Genomic DNA, 5,986 nt, shown 5'->3' with positions numbered 1-5,986 from the left:
TGCCTTAAAAAAAAAAAAAAAAAAAAAAGAGAGAGAGGAGGATAGAGCATCTGCCATGTAAGCAGGAGGAGATCCCGGTCGGGGCACACATTTTCATATGTCCGCGTTGACGTATGCCAACGCCTGTAAGCAGCTAAGGGTGTTCATTTCACTGTAATTTAATGCTTCTTTCTGCTTCACTATACCTTTCACATATACTTCGTCTTTGATTGATTAATTGTCAGCCTCATTTCCACTCCAAGTCTTTCTAATTTTTCAAGCTTTTCTTTCAGGTCCTGTTTCCTCCTGGATAACAAACCAATATCATCTGCATATCCAAGATCCTGCATCACTACCAACCCCAAGGGTTACCGCTTTGTGTCTTTCACATCAACCATTCCGAGGCGACACTTAACAGAATACTGTAGAGCACATCACCCTGCCGCAGTCTTTGGTTACCTTCAAATGCCTTTGATAAAGTGCCGTCAAACTTTACTTTACACACTGCTCTTCTCAAAGTCACTGGGACCAGTGTTACTGGTTTGTTGGGTACTCCTGCGTGTTTCATTGCCTTCCAGAGTTTACCCCTTCTGATGCTATCATAATCTTCCGACATAAAAGTTTTCTGGGTTTGGTACCGCGTCATAATGTAAAAAACTACTGCTGCTATAGAAAACGTTTCGGCCACGATTGCAGACCCACAAGAAGGCCGCTGCAATCGTGGCTGAAACGTTGGTTTTTCTATAGCAGCAGTAGTTTTTTACATTATGACGCGGTACCAAACCCAGAAAACTTTTATGTCGACTGACTCTGGCCGCGGAAGCCTACGCAATTATATTATCATAATCCTCTTTGAAATCAATGGATAGCCGGTGGACGTCGATGTTATAACATTTTTCAAGGCTCTGTCTGATGGCAAAAATCTGACCTGTAGTGAATCTACTAGTTCTGAAACCACACTGGTAGTCTCCTAGATACTACATATGTGCTGAGTCGCCTTGCCATGATTTTTCATGATGTACTATACAGAGCAGCACAGTGCCTGTATAATTCGCACATTCAGCTCTGTCATGTTTCTTATGTGTAGGGTAGAGTATAGCTATATTCCACTGTTCCAGCATATTTTCTTTCCATCGTAGTTCCACTCTAATCTCAAGTCGAATTAAATCGGGTGATGCTGCCGGATTTCAATTAGGAAATGAGACACTTAAAGTAGTAAAGAACTTTTGCTATTTGGGGAGCAAAATAACTGATGATGGTCGAAGTAGAGAGGATATAAAATCTAGACTGGCAATGAGGATATAAAATCTAGACTGGCAATGGCAAGGAAAGCTTTTCTGAAGAAGAGAAATTAGTTAACAACGAGTATAGATTTAAGTGTCAGGAAGTCGTTTCTGAAAGTATTTGAATGGAGTATGGCCATGTATGGAAGTGAAACGTAGACGATAAATAGTTTGGACAAGAAGAGAATAGACGCTTTAGAAATGTGGTGCTACAGAAGAATGCTGAAGATTAGATGGGTAGATCACATAACTAATGACGAGGTATAGAATAGAATTGGAGAGAAGAGAAATTTGTGGCACAACTAGACTAGAAGAAGGGATCGGTTGCTAGGGCATATTATGAGGCATCAAGGGATCACCAATTTAGTATTGGAGGGCAGTGTGGAGGGTAAAAATCGTAGAGGGAGACCAAGAGATGAATACATTAAGCAGATTCAGAAGGATGTAGGTTGCTGTAGGTACTGGGAAATGAAGAAGCTTGCACAGGATAGAGTAGCATGGAGAGCTGCATCAAACCAGACTCTGGACTAAAGACCACAACAACAACAACAACAATCTCAAGCAAAACTCTTATTAATTTTTTTTCCACCATATTTTATCATTTCTATTCTAATATTGTCCTCCTCCAAAGCTTTATTGTTTTTAATAGTCTTGATACTAGCTTTAACTTCTTCCAGTACAGCCGGCCGCTGTGGCTGAGTGGTCGTAGACACTTCAGTCAGGATCCGCGCTGCTGCTACGGTCGCAGGTTCGAATCCTGCCTCAGGCATGGGTGTGTGTGCTGTCCTTAGGTTAGTTAGGTTTAAGTAGTTCTAAGTTCTAGGGGACTGATGACCACAGATGTTAAGTCCCATAGTGCTTAGAGCCACTTCGGTATAGGCTCCTCAGCATTTTCCTGGTACTCTTCTCTGTTTACTTCCTGCTCCACCTGTTCTACGATAGTATCATCTACTTCTTCGTTTTCCGACTCTGCATTCTGTAGTTCTCTGAAATACTCCACCCATCTGTCAAAAATTTGATCTTTTCCTCCAATCAGAGTTCCCTTCGTATCTGTACAGTAAACTGCTCTGGGCTGGAATCCTTTCTTTACATCTTTGATCCGGATATAGAATTTCCCTGTTTCCTGAACAGTCTTTCTCTCTTGTAATTCACCTGTCCACCGTTTTTCAAATTCTCTCTTTTTCCTCCTATATTCTTTATCCGACTCCTTTCTCTTTTCCTGCTATTCTTCCACAGTAATTCTTGTTCTCGTCTACAGCATTCTTTTTCTTGTCTCATTCCTTTCTTCTGTCTTCCTCCTACAATCTTCATCACACCAGACTTGGGTTCTTTCTAACCAGTACAGTTTCAGCTGTCTCCTATATTTTACGTTTGATTGTTTCCCATCTTTCTTCAATACCCTCTCCTGCCCGATGTTCAGATCCATTAAGTTTATTTGTCGAAATAACTTCACACTGTTGTACTCTATTTTCATCATTTCTTAACTTAGCATCATCAAACCTTGCCACAGTAGTTTTCTCAGCCTGTCTGTAATGGATATCCTATGTCTGTATTTGATTCTTACCAAATAGTGATCACTATCTCCATCTGCACAACGACAACTATCTGAAGCTTGTAGTCTATGAAAACGTGATTTCTTGTGATCCCATCTGATCAGCACCATTTAACGTCCCTTATATCCTTCCTTAGCATACATGTGCCTTTAATAATCGATATTGCCCATGGCAAAATCAATTAGACAATCTGGCCTGGCAACGGAAGACAGCAAAACGAAAGTTGAAATTTTAAATTTAGCATTTGAGAAATCTTTCACGCAGGAGGATCGTACAAACATACCGCCGTTTGAGTCTCGTACAGATTCCCGTATGGAGGAAATAGTGATAGACATCCCTGGGGTTGTGAAGCAGCTTAATGGGTTGAAAATAAATAAATCGCCAGGTCCTGATGTGATTCCAATTCGGTTTTACAGAGACTACTCTACTGCATTGGCTCCTTACTTAGCTTGCATTTATCGTGAATCTCGTGCCCAACGTAAAGTCCCGAGCGACTGGAAGAAAGCACAGGTGACGCCTGTATATAAGAAGGGTAGGAGGAGGGATCCTGCAAATTACAGACCAATATCCTTAACATCGGCTTGTTGCAGGATTCTCGAACATATTCTCAGCTCGAATATAATGAATTTCTTTGAGACAGAGAAGTTGCTGTACGTGCATCAGCAATTCGACCTTTTTTCACATGATATCTTGCGAACCATGGATGAAGGGTATCAGACGGATGCCATATTCCTTGACTTCCGGAAAGCGTTTGACTCGGTGCCCCACTGCAGACTCCTAACTAAGGTACGAGCATATGGGATTGGTTCGCAAGTATGTGAGTGGCTCGAAGACTTCTGAAGTAATAGAACCCAGTACGTTGTCCTCGATGGTGAGTGTTCATCGGAGGTGAGGGTATCATCTGGAGTGCCCCAGGCAAGTGTTGTAGGTCCGCTGTTGTTTTCTATCTACATAAATGACCTTTTGGATAGGGTGGATAGCAATGTGCGGCTGTTTGCTGATGATGCTGTGGTGTACGGGAAGGTGTCGTCGCCGAGTGACTGTAGGAGGATACAAGATGACTTGGACAGGATTTTGTGACAGGTGTAAAGAATGGCAGCTAACTCTAAATGTAAATTAATGCAGATGAATAGGAAAAAGAATCCCGTAATGTTTGAATACTCCATTAGTAGCATAGCGCGTGACACAGTCACGTCGATTAAATATTTGGGCGTAACATTTCAGAGCGATATGAAGTGGGAGAAGCATGTAATGGCAGTTGTGTGGAATGCGGATAGTCGTCTTCGGTTCATTGGTAGAATTTTGGGAAGATGTGGTTCATCTGTAAAGGAGACCGCTTATTAAACGCTAATACGACCTATTCTTGAGTACTGCTCGAGCGTTTGGGATACCTATCAGGTCGAATTGAGGGAGGACATGGAAGCAATTCAGAGGCGGGCTGCTAGATTTGTTACTGGTAGGTTTGATCATCACGCGAGTGTTACAGGAATGCTTCAGGAACTCGGGTGGGAGTCTCTGGAGGAAAGGAGGCGTTCTTTTCGTGAATCGCTACTGAGGAAATTTAGAGAACCAGCAGTTGAGGCTGACTGCAGTACAATTTTACTGCCGCCAACTTACATTTCGCGTAAAGACCACAAAGATAAGATAAGAGAGATTAGGGCTCATTTTCCCCTCGTTCTGTTTGGGAGTGGGAGAGAAGATGCTAGTTGTGGTAAGGGGTTACCTCCGCCACGCACCGTATGGTGGATTGCAGAGTATGTATGTAGATGTAGATGTAGTCTGATACCACTGTCATTAGAAGCTTCATGCAGACTCGCCTTACCAGCTGCTTTCCTATATGCAATTTCTCTTCCTATTTAAGCACTGAAGTCCCCCATAACAACCTTAACGTCAAGCTTTGCCACTCTTGCTATTTCCTGTTCCAGTTGCTCATAGAATATATTTCTCGTAGCACAAAAAAGGGCGACTACGTCTCTGGGTGGAGTTAGAGATGTAAGAGAAGGGAACTAGCTTTTCGACTTATTTGGCAGCTTCAAAGACATTTAAATCTAAGCATCTTGACGTATTCGCGCATTTTTAAGCTATTGCTACTTCCCCAGCGCAATGAGCTTTCTCACCTTCAAGGTGCTGGCACACGTGCATCTTGCAATTTATCGACTGAAATCCTATATCCCGTGTCCGAAGTACAGACGATTCACCAGCCTCGGTAAACAGTATATGATATCATTTGGCTGAAGAGCATACGTGGTAACTGTTAAATCCTGCCTTAACATCAAATATGTGGGATCTAGGAAACCTGCTTTCTTGGAATGGCTAGTCAACATTCAAGAAAATCGTATAAATGAGTTTATTACGAAAGGAGAGGAGTACAATACTTAACTTTGTGATTACCCAGATGTGTCGCAAGGAAAACTCCGTCCGAACTGGCCATGAAGGCCCAACGGTACCGACCGGCCAGCCCACAGGCATCACTGGATGCATATATGGAGGGGCATGTGGTCAGCACATCCCTCTCCGGACCGTTGTGAGTTTTCGTGACCAGAGCCGCTACTTCTCTCAGTCAAGTAGCTCCTCAGTTAGGCTCACAAGGGCTGAGTGGACTACACTTGCCAACAGCGCTGGACAGACCGGATGGTCACCCATCCAAGTCCTAGCCCAGCTCAACAGCGCTTAACTTTGGTTATCTGACGGGAACCGGTGTTACCACTGAGACAAGGCTATTGACGTGACGCAAGGAAAGGGCGACAGAAAAAAAAATCTCTTCAGCATAACAGCCCCCAAGTCCGTGTTTCATACACTCCTGGAAATTGAAATAAGAACACCCAGGAAGGGGAAACTTTATTGACACATTCCTGGGGTCAGATACATCACATGATCACACTGACAGAACCACAGGCACATAGACACAGGCAACAGAGCATGCACAATGTCGGCACTAGTACAGTGTATATCCACCTTTCGCAGCAATGCAGGCTGCTATTCTCCCATGGAGACGATCGTAGAGATGCTGGATGTAGTCCTGTGGAACGGCTTGCCATGCCATTTCCACCTGGCGCCTCAGTTGGACCAGCGTTCGTGCTGGACGTGCAGACCGCGTGAGACGACGCTTCACCCAGTCCCAAACATGCTCAATGGGGGACAGATCCGGAGATCTTGCTGGCCAGGGTAGTT

General features: G+C 43.6%; 1 pseudogene; it reads right to left on the bottom strand.

The window, feature by feature from the left end:
- Positions 1-5,422: 5,422 nt before the first annotated feature.
- LOC124720657 lies at positions 5,423-5,540 on the bottom strand (annotated as a pseudogene).
- Positions 5,541-5,986: the final 446 nt, after the last annotated feature.

This window comes from Schistocerca piceifrons, chromosome 11 (genome assembly GCF_021461385.2).
Source record: "Schistocerca piceifrons isolate TAMUIC-IGC-003096 chromosome 11, iqSchPice1.1, whole genome shotgun sequence".
In the NCBI taxonomy this organism is placed as follows: domain Eukaryota; kingdom Metazoa; phylum Arthropoda; class Insecta; order Orthoptera; family Acrididae; genus Schistocerca; species Schistocerca piceifrons.
The sequence above is the reverse complement of the archived record's forward strand: the minus strand, read 5'-3'. Positions and strand labels throughout refer to the sequence as shown.